Raw genomic sequence first — 15,056 nt, forward strand, 5'->3', positions numbered from 1 at the left:
GAACACATCTGCAGAAACAACATCAAAATCAGACCTCTATCGTCGTATAGACTACTGGCACAACTGCTACTGATACTCTAAGAACAAATTAAATTAGGTACTTTCTTATGAAAATCACAACAGACATCGCTACAGAGTGGGAGCCCGAAAACTTAAATCGGAGATTTCGCCGACCCCGCCGCGATGGCGGGATGAATTAGACTCCTTGTTTTTTAAGGAGTGGCCAGACAGCGTTGGAAAGAGATTTGTGGAGAAATTGGGGGGAGGCCTTTGCCCAGCAGTGGGACACGTAAGGCTCCAAATAATAAATAATAATAAAAATATTTTTATTTGTGTTTTATACAAGTAGTCACACTACTATTTAGGTAAACTATAATAAACGAATTAAATGTCATATACATAGGAAAAATTTACCGAGGCCTCCAGTGCCACAGTGCAGGGCACCCTTGGTAATTTGCTTCCTCACGATGTTTTCCTTCACCGAAAAGCAAGTGGTAAATATCAAATGATGTTTCGCACATAAGTTCCGAAAAACTCAAGCCAGGATTTGAACCCGCGACCTCCGGATTGAAAGTCGGACGTCATATCCACTCGGCCATCACTGCTCGAGATTTATTAGTTGTTAAAAAGGAAAATCTTACCAGTTTCGTTTGTCAGGATATGCAGGATTTCAACAAATATCTCGATCACTGGAAATATAAATTGTGTTTTTAGTATAAAACAATGTAAGCATTTAAAAAACAAGTATAATTACAAAGAAAAAATGAAAGGAGTGAATACCTACTTCTATTCCAGCAAACTTTCATAGTGCGTGGAAAATATACCTACTTAGTAGGTAAATTAGTTTGAACACACTAAGTACCTATAGGGGTCATTTGCAATTTTTTTGTACCTTTGTCTAATTTTTTCTTAACATTCTCAGTTTTGTAACGAAAATTAACCATACAAAAATGCAAATTTGTATAGCTAACATTCGTAACGAAACTGAGAAAATTAAGAAAACTTTATCTCATCTTTTCTTAAATTTCTCAGTTTCGTTACGAATGTTAGCTATACAAATTTGCATTTTTGTATGGTTAATTTTCGTTACGAAACTGAGAATGTTAAGATTTTTTTTTCTTTTTTAATATTGCTGTTTGGTGAGGGTCAATCGGTCCTCGCTAGGAGTACGGGCGGCCGATTGCCTTTAAGTTTATATTATTTATTGAATGATTTTAAATTATCTAAATTAGACAAAGGTACAAAAAAATTGCAAATGACCCATAGGTGTCAAGAGCGATACGGCAGAGAAGAAGTGATACTTACAGGCAGACCCTTCTAGCTGCTTCATGAACGAGATGACGTATTTCCAGTCCCTAGAGCCGCGACATCCGTTGATAAATTCAATCAACTTTTTGCGATCTGAAAAATACACAGTTTTAACTAAACAAAGTCACAAAAAAACCTAGTCAAACAACTCGTCCCGCGCCCTTCGGACGCAAAAGTGCCCATCACACTCGCCGCGTTGCCACGATGTAAGGCTATAGGCAGCCTCTGCATCAGCATGAACTGGAGTCATAAATTCTCGTTAAAGTAGGTACTTTCACTTTATAAACACTCATCATCATCATTTCAGCCTATATACGTCCCACTGCTGGGCACAGGCCTCCTCTCATGCGCGAGAGGGCTTGGGCTATAGTCCCCACGCTAGCCCAATGCGGATTGGGGACTTCACATACACCTTTGAATTTCTTCGCATTTTATAAACACTATTAAATTGTAAAACGGGACTTAATCGTGTAAAATCTCTCACGGTTAATCTCTTCAAAGTATTGAATTTTGTCTATTTTATTTCTACTTTACAAAAATATAGTGTATTTTTAATAAAAGTACTTATTAACTAGTAGGTATTGTACTAAAAAATATCTAAGTAAATACACAAAATAAAATATATACCTGTTATCTTTGTGACCCTCTCGCAATATTTCATAGCCCTTTCAATATCTGAAAAATAAATTGTTTGAGACACAATATTTGCAAATACATATATACTTGATATAAGGATTTTTTGGTCATTTCACTCAAGTCTTAAGACACACTAGGAGAATCTCTCGTCAGGCGACAATCAAAACACACTAATTACTATCACAAGTTATGTTAAGAGCTATAGTGTCCTTAGTTCCTTGGAGCTTGGGACGGATGTTGGTGTGGGATGCTACCTGCGTAGACACACTGGCACCGTCCCACCTCCAACGGACTACTGTAAAAGCGGGCGGAGCGGTGGAAAGCGCCGAAATTCTAAAACGTAACAAATATAAGAGCCTCGGTAGAGAGTACCATTTTGTACCATTTGGAGTTGAAACTCTAGGTCCATGGGGTCCCAGCGCGCATAAGTTGTTCGCAGAAATCGCGAAGCGTCTGGTTGACGTAACTGGTGACCGAAGAGCTGGCGGCTACCTCGCACAACGTATCAGCATTGCGATACAGCGAGGAAATGCCGCCAGCATCCTTGGTACAATGCCTCAAGGGCCTATTTTAGATTTAAGCTAGTTATTAGTTTAGTAGTACCACTGTATATATATTGTATGTAAATAAATGATTTTATAGAGCTATAGTAAAGTAAAGGGTCCTAGTACTTAATAGTCAGCTCAGCGGCAGAAGTTGCTGAGCGGGCAAGGTGTTTAAAATTACCTTGACACGCTCATATTATCTTAACTTCTGCTGCTCACTGTACTAAAATAAGGTTATTTTCTGTTTCGAAATTAAACTTTCGTGAGACATATTTTAAACTGCTGACGACAACGGTTTCACTCCAACAACAAACATGTCGCCAATTGCGACTAAAAATTCAAGTGAGTGAAACCGTTGTCGTCTAAAGAAACAGTTTATTTATTTTTTTGCAATTAGGTAGTGAGTTTCGATTGACGAGATATATATTTGTATAGAAAAATCGCCTTCCAGGATCTTGGGTTACCTAATGCCTTCAAGTAGGTACTTGTCCTATTAACATTTGGGGTCGTCCAGAAATCATGTGATCGTTTAGAGGGGGGTGGGGGTAAGAAAAATATCACGAATGATCACGATGGGGGAGGGGGGGTCAGAGATGATATCACGTGTATTTTTTTTTCAAAGCGGGTAGCCAAAACCAACAATATTACTCAAAAATTTAATCAGTTCAAATAATCCGCTCTATTTTATATGCGTATTTACCCAATGAAAAACATTTATCGCACCAACTTTAAAACATTAATAATTGCGTTAAAATCACCAAATATCACCAAGGGGGAGGGGGGAGGGGTCAAAAATAGGCCAAATATGATCACATGATTTCTGGACGACCCCTTTTCAGCTTTCAGAAGAATCGTTCATCCCACGAATGGCATGAATCCCATCCCATTGTGATTGATGAGCCCGATGATTATTCGCTATAAGCTGTTTTTCACCTTGAATAAATACTTAATGCAAAAATATTTGTAGGTACAACAGTCGCCATCAGATAAATCAAAGCGACCAAGGTGCTCAAAAATACCTGAACACGCACTCTAACGCCTCGACAATAGCGGCATGTTCAGATATTTGTGAAGACATTGGCTGCTCCGAAATATCTCATGTTAACCTCAATTAACATTTTCCGTACCGTAAAACGGGATGAAAAGACACGATTTTCAACTTCAAGGACGATTTTCGCCAATAATCCAAATGATAAAAGTAAAAATTTAGACATCATTTTATGAGTCTTGGTTAGTTGTTCAATTTTGCATTTGTGAAATCAATTTTGACCCACCCAATTCAGAGAAAATCAAAGAAAACTACCTGTCTTCTCCATATCCTTAAAACGGGGTGGATAGACACACGAAAGGGGTGAAGAGAAATATGAAGTTTTAGTTGTCATAGGCATCGAATTTGGTCATTATTATGTTGATACTCTATTGGCAAATAGTATATATATCTGTTAAACAGTTACTTGATACAAAAATATTTTTTCGTGTCTTTTAACCCCCAAGGTGTGTTTTTTCACCCCTTTGGGGTATCTAATCACCTCCTATGACGTAACTGTTCACCCCATATGCGTGCCCATTGACCCCTTTTTCACGTAAAATTGCTTGTTGATAGTTTTTTGCAAAAAAATGCTTCATTATAGAGAAAATTGGTGATATTATACATTATTTAGGTACTATACAGATACTATATTACCAGGTTAACTAACTTTTACTACGTTAATGTCACTACATTTACCGCTAGAACAAAGTTCAGACAGGCTTCATTTCTTACCTCGGCGAGGCCTTACTTCAGAGTCAAAAAAATCTAACTTTTAGGCAGTTTGATTAACTTCTTTTGGTATCAATGTAGAGAATAAATAGTCTACTATATATGTATTCGAAATAATCTAATTTTAGAGATGTACGTTTTTAAATATAACAACTTGAAAGAAAAGGTTCAAAATTTCTCTATTCACCCCGCGATTTCTGTTGACCCCGTTTTACGGTATCTAGAGCTAAAATGTTGACTTAAAACATTTGAGTCATATGACTCTATAGGTATATACCTACCTATAGTAGCAAAGTGAATCATACTGACTTTGCGATAGCGATTTTGATAGCACAGACTGTACAAGTGTTATTTACGTCATCATTTCTTAGAAGTTAAAATAACACTTGCACAAAATCGCTGCCTACTTAGCTTAATCTAACTCTAAGATAGAATATTCTTTGTTGCACACCTTAGAGCGTTTTTTACATTGCCCGAAACGGTATCGGATGTAGGATCCTACATCCGCGTAGTCAGGACGCGGGGGCGCCGTTTTTAGCGGTCACGCAAACTACAATAAACAATACGCACACAAACAAATATTATCGGACCGACAGCTGACGGGAGGCTCCGATATGGCAGAATTTATCGGAAGCGCCTTTCCGATATCGGATGTCGGAAGGCGCCTATGACAAAAACAGCTGCAGGGCCTGCAGGTGAGTGCCATTGGCTTTAAGTCCGCCTTCCTTTTTTCTGTTGTCTATCGTTTTCTAGTAAAAATGATTTATTCAATTATAAATAAATACAGAGTAACACATATTTCTTACATTTTACTTCCTTCCGACATCCGATATCGGATCGAACAATGTGAAAACGCTCTTAGTAGACAGCTTTAGGAAAACAATGTTTTGCTTCTTTATCATTCATATTTCTGTTCAGAGCCTCTACCATCAGTTTTAACATTGACATAACGCTCACGTCTACGTAATTTACTTTCTGTACATCTCGCTTGCACTATTGCTCGCATATGCGAGTACGAGCGAGATGCATAGAAAGTAAGTTACGTAGACGTGAGCGTATATGTCAATGTCAAAACTGATGGTAGACGTACAGAACCCATAGTGTAAATTTAATTCGATAGCTTGACGGACGTATGCGTTTGCGTTATGTCTATTTTTGTATGGGATTTTGAACAGTGCGCAAAGTGGAACGTTTTCGTAACTCATTGTGAGTAACCCATACATAATGACACTTAAAGGATGACTCACGTTAGACCGGGCCGTGTCCGGGCCGGAGCTTCCGGCGCATCGTTTTCTATGGAATGCATCACGTGATCGCCTGTCATGTCATAGAAAAGTAAGCGCCGGAAGCTCCGTCCCGGACACGGCCCGGTCTAACGTGAGTCATCCTTTACGCATACGCGTACGTCACGTCACGCTATTGAATGAAATTTACACTGTAACAGTCAGCCGGCCTAGCCAAGGTTACAATCGCTATCGCTACGACAACGAAAAGCATTATGTCTCTCTATCACTCTTCCATATTAGTGTGACAGTGACAGTTGCGTTTCGATCGCTACGGAGCGTAAGTGATTGGCATCTTGACTACGCGGCCAGGCGTGGCTCACTCCGCGATTTCGTCGCTTTGCAACAGGTAGCTACAAGTACATCCGTTCCACACCAATTTTGGTGACTAGCTATAAGCCGCGCGTGGCGCTGTCGCCACCTAGCGGCCATATCTGTCCTGATCGTAACATACGCGTTTTGTTAGAGAGTGAGTCTTCTGTACCTACGTACCTAGTACTATTATTTATTCTCTGGTACAGTAGACTTGTGAATTCACGACCAACATTGAGTTTTAATTATGTATTGCGCACAAACAATACGACAAATGAACCAGCCGGTAATGTATCATCATTTAACAATTATTTCTGGACATTTATTACCTCAATTTAATATATCGTTTAATATATATTTGTCCAGCTGTGAGCACGCGCAAGGACGGGTATTGGAACGAAACGACTGTTCAAATAACATTGTTATTGGAAAATGGCGAATTTGCTTTAATTAACGTCATTATCGTGTTTAAACATGTAAGTAATAGAAAATTTATACATTGTTTAGCCAAAAACTATTGTTAAATTAAACGAGCATTTTTAAATCTAATTTTTGTTATGTCGTCTGAAATACAAATAGTATACAAAATAATTGCAATCTTTGGATGTTTTTGTTTGTGGACGACCGGTCTGGCCTAGTGGGTAGTGACACTGCCTGTGAAGCCGATGGTCCTGGGTTCGAATCCCAGTAAGGGCATTTATTTGTGTGGTAACACAGATATTCCTGAGTCATGGTTGTTTTCAATGTATTTAAGTATTTATATATTATATATATCGTTGTCTGAGTACCCACAACACAAGCCTTCTTGAGCTTACTGTGGGACTTAGTCAATCTGTGTAAGAATGTCCTATAATATTTATTTATTTTATTTATTTATAACGTTGCCGCGCTCTTCTCTATCGTACAGTCGCCACACGGGATTGTTATACCATTTAGGGTTCTTGCTAATTTGGAAATTCTATAGCGTAAGTATTGAACAACCAAAATGAAATGAAATGAAATGAAATGAAATGAAAGTTTATTCACGAATTTAGCTAGGACCCTAAATGGCGCAACAATCGCGGAGCGTGATGGTACAAGTCGTTTTAACCCTTTCAATTCAATTCAATTCAATTTCTTTATTTCAGATAAAGCATCCATATCGTGTTAGTTACAAAACAAATAAATCTTAAGCTAACTTACTATGTTAGTAAAAATAAATTAAATTATTCTTAAAACCTACAGGCCAGCCTATTTGACATAAGTCGCTAAATGCTTGACCTGATCTAGCCAATGTGCCAGTATACCACAATTAAATCTGCTCGCAATCACCTTCAGTATGCCATTCGGACTAGCCTTTGAACGCCACGCCTATCATCCTGACGGAATCCTCGTTGGAATGCACGAACGAAACTCTCCTGATTGACTTTAAGTAAAGTGTTATCCAGTATAAAAATAAATCGACGTGCCTTAGCACTTCTGGCATCACAAAGGATACCTATAGTCAATTTTTTTATTAAAATCGAAGTTAATGCAGCACACCTTTTAATTCCGATTTTGTTGATTTCATATGGAATGGCCCTACTCACCCTACTGTAAGTTTATCATGTGTCTAACGGTGGTATTCCACCTGGCCAATTTCTTTCTCCAATCTGTATTGCGTCTCACATTTTGCTTTAATGAGAGTGTGAGACGCAATGGCATTGGACTAAGAAATGCACAACGAGAACGAAACGTGGAGGTTGTTGTGACTTACCTCTCTGTCCTGTCAGCTCGTAAAGGATCTCGGTGCCTTGTTGAACATCTGGAATGGAAGAAAACTTGTTTTGATTATTCGTTTCAACATTCATAGATTTTCATGTGTATGTAATATATTTTCTGTTACGAAAATATATTACACTATCCTCGCGCCACCCAAGAAAAAAAACGCAAGATCAGCTAGAAACGCCCAGTGTGCAATACATGAGACATGAGCCATAATATTTTGAAGTTGTAACGCACTTAAAACATTTTATTTTTAGGAAAAACTCAAGCAGGATTTTTTGGGTAGGTATATGTCGACCGGTCTGGCCTAGTGGATAGTGACCCTGTCTGCTAAGCCGATGGTCCTGGGTTCGAATCCCAGTAAGGGCATTTATTTGTGTGATGAACACTAATATTTGTTCCTGAGTCATGGTTGTTTTCTATGTATATAAGTATGTATTTATCTATACAAGTATGTATATCGTCGCCTAGTACCCATAGTACAAGCTTTGCTTAGTTTGGGGCTAGGTTTGATCTGTGTAAGATGTCCCCTAATATTTATTTATTTTATTTAATATTTATGTATGTGAATAAAAATGAATACATTAAACTGAATTCCACCTTCGTATCTTTTGTTAATTTAAATGCACATTGGGTGCGGTTATTGATTGATGTTATAACTAATATATATATTTTTAAAATCAACTTTTATTAAACTTTAAGGTACGTAATCAAACATTTCTATAAAGCAGCCTCTAACTATTATTATTTTTCTTAAATAGTTACATAATAAGCAACGTAAAGGATGACTCACGTTAGACCGGGCCGGAGCTTCCGGCACTTACTTTTCTATGACATGACAGGCGATCACGTGATGCTTTCCATAGAAAACGATGCGCCTGAAGCTCCGGCCCGGACACGGCCCGGTCTATTTAATGTGAGTCATCCTTTCGTCAAAAAATATTAAGAATTTTTTTTGACGAGTGACTAGAGCATAAAAAGTTACTCTATGCCTCCTAAACACGCGATTTAAACACCAACTTTACGAGCATGAAAAGTGAAAAAAATATACCTTTGAATCCGAACAGCTTGCTGATAATATCCTCGGACGCATCCTTGATTCCCTCAACAACTGCAAAATAAAAATGGATCAGCTATTTCTCTAACATTAGTACTCCAATATTCTTGTTATCATCAAAACATTTAGACAAAACATTGTCGTTAAATATAGAAACAGATTCAACCATTGGATGCCTTTTACTGGCGCAGTCGGGTAGGATGGCTTTTGATTGTGATTTAAATAATGTAATTTTAAACATGGCAAGTTTATAATATTAACTAAGTGTGGTATTTCACTTGTCCAATTTCTTTGTCCAATGTGTATTTTGTCTCACATTTTTCCTGATGAGAAAGTGAGACGCACTGACATTGGATGTATAAAATTATAATAAGTAGTTATGCTTAATGGCACTGAAGCGTTTTTGGTATTCTGAGAATCTGGTGCTTTGCGTGTCAAAAAAATTACATTTCGCGGAACGCCAAATGGCACTTTGCGAATTAGGTACTATGCGTTGAAAGGGTGGCCTCGGCCGAGTACCGAGCACTGAGCACTCGGTAATAATAACATAAGTACTAACATAATAGTATGGACAGAAGCCTAAAATAAATGTTTTTTTTATTAATAAATAAATTTTATAATAGTCTGTACTTACTCGGTAGAGGCCTGAGTGGGATTCTTGGGAGCGCGAGGGGTTGCGGTGGCTCTGGGCGATGCGGTACATGCGGCCGTAATGGTCCAATAGGTTTTTGAGGTCCCGGCCAATGTGGGCCCTCTGGTCGGTGCGGCGGCTTTGGTCCCACTGGCCATTTGGGTTCAACTGGCGGTTCTGGTCCCGCTGGCCACTGGGGTTTAACTGGCGTTTCTGGTCCCGCCAGCCATTGGGGTTTGTCAGGCTGTTCTGGTCCCGTTGGCCACTGGGGTTTAACTGGCGTTTCTGGTCCCACCGGCCATTGGGGTTTGTCAGGCTGTTCTGGTCCCGTTGGCCACTGGGGTTTAACTGGCGTTTCTGGTCCCACCGGCCATTGGGGTTTGTCAGGCTGTTCTGGTCCCGCTGGCCACTGGGGTTTAACTGGCGTTTCTGGTCCCACCGGCCTTTGGGGTTTAACTGGCAGCTCTGAACCCGCGGGCCACTGGGGTTTAACTGGCGTTTCTGGTCCCACCGGCCATTGGGGTTTGTCAGGCTGTTCTGGTCCCGCTGGCCATTGGGGTTTGTCTGGCTGTTCTGATCCCGCTTGCCACTGAGGCTTGCCAGTTGGCTTGCCGAACAGGTCGACGTCCGCGACTCCTGGGACAGATACGTCCAGCTCCGGAAGGTTCAGGTCTGGGAGTGGGTTGATGCTGACTGGCGGCAGTGGGGCTACTGGAGGCCTGGGACCAGTTGGATTTGATCCTGGACCTGTCGAAAATCCATCTTTAAGTAATGGAATTTATTCAGTCTGACATTGTTGGTGTTTGATCTAATATTTTACATCGCTTCGTCTTATGTTTGTTGGAAGAGATCCCTCTGAGGGATATGTTCGTCTTTGTAGTCCATAATTATGTTTTATCTGATGTAACCAATATTTCCTAATACATACACACGTAACAAACATAATTTTTGGGTTTTCAATGATTATGTTTAGTCCTAAAAAACCGGACAAGTGCGAGTCAGACTCGCCTGCCGATGGTTCCGTACTTTTTAGTATTTGTTGTTATAGCGGCAATAGAAATACATACATTATCTGTGAAAATTTTAACTGTCTAGCTATCACGGTTCATGAGAGACACCTGGTGACAGACAGACAGACAGACAGGGGAGTCTTAGTAATAGGTTCCCGTCTTTACCCTTTGGGTACCGAACCGTCTTTATACTTTTTGGGTACCGAACCCTAAAAATCACTTTATTCTTAAAAGTTCTTACCTCTCCTGCGCTCTTCAAATCTATTCTGGCTCTCTCTCTCAATCTCCCTAATTTCTTGCTGTTTCTTCTCCGAGAAGCTCTGCTCACTCTGGTCTCTCTCAAGGTTAGAGCGGGAGCTCTCATTCTCCGATTTCTTGGAACTTCTGGAACTGTCTGACTCTAACTCCTGTTCCTTGAAAGTTTTCCGTTTGTGTTTCACTTCTGTCTCTTGGAAGTCTTGTTCCTCCTCGACCTCCTTGCGTTCGACGTGGCGGTGCTCCTCCCTGCGGCGGCCGCCTGTCAAAATATTCAAGGTTATTCAATTAATCAATCAATCAATCAAATTTTATTTGCTATAAGTAAGCACAGTTGCATGCATGCAAATACAGTTCATGTCACTTATAATAAGTCACAACAATAGATAAACAAAGAGTAATACTAGATAAAATAACACAAGTAAAACAAACAAACAGAAGAATAAAAACAGTAGGTATACAATTTAAATATGAGTGGAAAATGTCAGGTTAAACATTAGCAAAATATTCGTTAGTTTTCTTAGCTCTTTAATTAAAAAAAAACGTTAAAAGTTCATAGTTCAAGCCTTGGCGGGACTTAAAGGGGCCCAGAGATTACCAGTTTGCCGGAAGATATCAGCCTGTCAGTAAAACGCAAAAGGTGACAGTTCCGAACAACTGACAGGCTGATATCGTCCGGCGAACTGGTAACCCATAGATTACCAGTTCGCCGGACGATATCAGCTCCCCTTACAGGACAAAGGTTTGGCTCAAAAAGTGTAGCTAGTTGGTTGATGGTGACATAGCTCCTAAGCAACCCTTAACGGACAATCAATTTAATTTAAGACGATAGAGGGTACGGCTACCACGACTTTGACACTAACATATTCGCTAGCGTGAGCGTCACTTACTTTCTATGCATCTCGCTCGTACTGGCATATTAGTGGGACCGAGATATATTGAAAGTAAGCTAAGCAGACGTTAGTGAATATGCCAGTTTGACACTGATAAGCAGACATCGTAAATTTTATAGCTTTTTCGATGCAGCGGAGTGGTGTTCACGGAATTGGTTATTGGTAACCCTAATGATTGATTTAACCTTAATTTACCATTACAGTTGGAATTATCTATACCAATTCCGTTAACACCACTCCGCTGCACCGAAAATGCTATAAAATTTACGATGTCTGCTTATAAGACGGCCGGCCTCCTATATAGCCTAGTCGGTAGTGACCCTGCCTACGAAGCAGGGGGTCCCGGGTTCGAATCCTGGTAAGGGCATTTATTTGTGTGACTATCACAAATATTTGTTCCTGAGTTATGGATGTTTTCTATGTATATATGTAAGTATTTATAGTTTATGTATATCGTCGTCTAGTACCCAGAACACAAGCCTTATTGAGCTTACCGTGGGACTAGATTGATCTGTGTAAAATTGTCCTATAATTTTATTTATTTATTAAGACAGTCGTGGTAAGACTACCTATATAATCGTCAAAAAGTTGTATTTACAGCGGATTCCTATTTAGATCGGGGTATATTTTTTTATATTGATTTTTGTTACTTACCATTGAACTCTCGAACGACATGAAGTCCATGTGGAATCCCTGAAAATATACCATTTTTTAATAAAAACTTCCAAAAACTTTCTCGTTTTCGGGGATGGTCCCATAGTAACGGCTCGATTCGGGAAATGAATTAGAGATTCACTAGATATGAAATAGTGAAGATATGTGACGTTCCACGGCAAAAGGTACCTTATGGCGGCTGGCGCCGCGATCCGGAAGTAAAGATATGTGACGGTCCACGGCAAAAGGTTCCTTATAGCGGCTGGCGCTTACGTCGCATAGTCTCCAATAATTGGAGCGACGTTAATAATAGCGTAAGCGCCAACCGCCATAAGCTACCTTTACCCGTGGGACGTCACATATCTTTACTTTATCGTATCTAGTTAATCTCTAATGCATTTCCCGAATCGCGGCGTAAAAGTGGCTCAGTATAATAATACCTATATAAAAGAAAACTGTCGTAGATGTATGAAGCGCTGTAACTTACAGAATTAAATTAAATTGTTAATTAAATATTGCGTGGACTGGCTCTAAGATTATTTCGTGCTAATTTCTGCTCATAACTATTTCACAGCTGCGTAGGCGTGCTACGAGCTACGAGTGCTACGCCGTAGGCCTTAGCACGTTTTTCAAGTTATAATTATAAATCCTACTTATCACGCAAAATGTTGTCTTATATTATATGCATTAATCACGTCATACGTTTTTGGCTAGTGTGCAATGGTGATACTTGGTGAAATTTCCCGGACCACCCGGACAAAATTACACGTCATATATCCTTAGACCCCCCCCCCCCTTAGTGATTTTTTTTGCAAACCCCCTCCCCCCTTATTTTTTTAGTTGTCAGAAACATGGAGTCAAACTCTACACACACACACACACACACACACACACACACACATAAAAACACTTATACACTTTTAAAAATAGAATAACTAATAATTACGGGAAACTTACGATTAGGCTCTGGTGACGCTGCCGTTAGGTAGACCTATAGACAAAGTATTTCATGTTTAAAAAAGGAATGTTTGCAAACTCGTGTTACATAGCGATACCCACTTGCACAATATCTTTAAAGTATTAATAATTACATATGGAATATTTCTGGAATAAATTAATTTCATTCATTCATTGCCGAAATGCCGTTGAATAAAAAACATCTCCACTTCACTAGTAGCTAGTAGTGGGGATGTGCCCTTTTTATTTTATCATTTCGTTAATTTGATTTCCAGATTGACACAAAATGACACGTACGCGTTTGCGTTAAGTGTCATTTTGTATGGGATCTTGAGTTTCCAAAACGTCCCGCTTGGCGCGCTGTTTAAAATCCCGTACAAAAATAGACATAACGCAAACGCGAACGCACATCACGCTTTCGAATGAAATGTACACTAGAGGTCCAGTCATGATAATTCAGTATGTATCAGAACGAAAGGCCAAGAAAGAGACCCATTAATGTTTAGGTCATACTGAGCAACTTTTACTATGGCGCCAACCCCGAAAACGCGGAAGAAAAATTGGATGTTTCATACATTTTGCTGGTCTGATGTTGAAATTTCCTATGGGAGAGTATGGGGAGAGTCAATTTTTTTCGCTATTTCGGGATTGATCCCATAGTAAAGGTTGCTCAGTATGACCTAAACATTAATGGGTCTCTTTCTTGGCCTTTCGTTCTGATACATACTGTATATCAAGACTAGGTATAAAACTACTAAAATCGATTGTCTTGTTGTATATTTAACGAAACCCGTGCAGACATTTACGGTTTTTATGTTGGACAATGTTTTTACATTTCGTTTTATCTTCATTCTTGTAGCATGCAATTTCACATTTGACAAATGCCGTCATATGGTCAGCATGTGGTCAGCTTACAAGTCGAAATTAAATTACCTTCTATTCAATGATCGACTTATAAATTTATAATTTAAGGAGGAAGAAGTGAAATCATGAAAATTACCTTTTAATTCCACCGTTTTTTGCTATCCAGGCCAGGTTTCAACTTCAGTATGTAATAATACTGTTTAAAGCCATATAGAATCATTAAGATAGGAAGTCCGAGCGCACATCACTGTCCTAGTACTTACACGTCATCCATAAACTTAGTCATCCATAGAGTATGATAGCAGGGAATCTTGGACATTGTCATGTCGAGCACTAGAACGTTTACCTTACATGGAACGTTAAACTATTAAATTAGCTTTATACTAAAAACACTTACGTCAAAAAACGCTAAAAGCGCGAGCCCCAAAACTAGCTTCATATTCGTTGCGTCGCTATAGTGGTCAGATTTCTACCTCTGATACCCACTAAATAACATGCGCCCGTCTGCTAACCATTTTATATTAGCTTACTTCGAATATAATAAGGCATCTGTGCAAATAGATATTAAACTGTATTAATTAAACAAACACTGTCGCGAAACGGATGAGAGGGCTGCGATTGGCTAGCGCTGGCGGGGCGCGGGGGTTGACTGTTCTCAAAATGTTCTCAGAATATTTTTATATTGATATGTTAACAGCACCACTCATGGGAGATTTAAGTGAAAATATTGGAGTATTTTTTGCAACTACCGTTCCATGCGTTACAAGTTGAATGTCCTATTCGCCCCTTATGTTTTCGATGTATTTAATTATGGGTATACTGCAGTTGGTTTGAATATTATTAACAAATTAAAACTATGTGTTTTTGCTCCAGTTATGGGATGTATGGCGCCATTAGTTTTAAAACTAACAAAAATAATGAAAAATAAAACTTAAGCATCTCAAATGGCTCCTGTTTATGGTAAAATTGTGCCAGAGTCAGGCGTGGCACACTCCGCGATTTCGTCGCTTTGCTCCAGGTAGCTAAAAGTAGGTACATCCGCGCGTTCCACGTTCCACACCAATTTTGGTGGCTAGCCATAAGCCGCGCGTGGCGCTGTCGCCACCTAGCGGCCATATATGTGCTGATCGTAACAGACGCGTTTTGTTA

General features: G+C 39.4%; 2 long non-coding RNA genes across 2 annotated transcripts in view; one reads left to right on the forward strand and one right to left on the reverse strand.

The window, feature by feature from the left end:
- Positions 1-15,056, forward strand: part of LOC134802524 (uncharacterized) — a 139,820-nt gene that overhangs the window by 112,888 nt on the left and 11,876 nt on the right. The gene's annotated exons all lie outside the window — the stretch shown is intronic.
- On the reverse strand, positions 10,719-14,385 carry LOC134802237 (uncharacterized). The gene is made up of 4 exons (XR_010145815.1): positions 14,305-14,385; positions 13,044-13,077; positions 12,087-12,125; positions 10,719-10,801 (listed from the first exon to the last, which is right to left on the reverse strand). It is a non-coding gene; the product is annotated as an uncharacterized LOC134802237 (long non-coding RNA).

Source organism: Cydia splendana, chromosome 24, assembly GCF_910591565.1.
Source record: "Cydia splendana chromosome 24, ilCydSple1.2, whole genome shotgun sequence".
Taxonomy (NCBI): Eukaryota; Metazoa; Arthropoda; class Insecta; order Lepidoptera; family Tortricidae; genus Cydia; species Cydia splendana.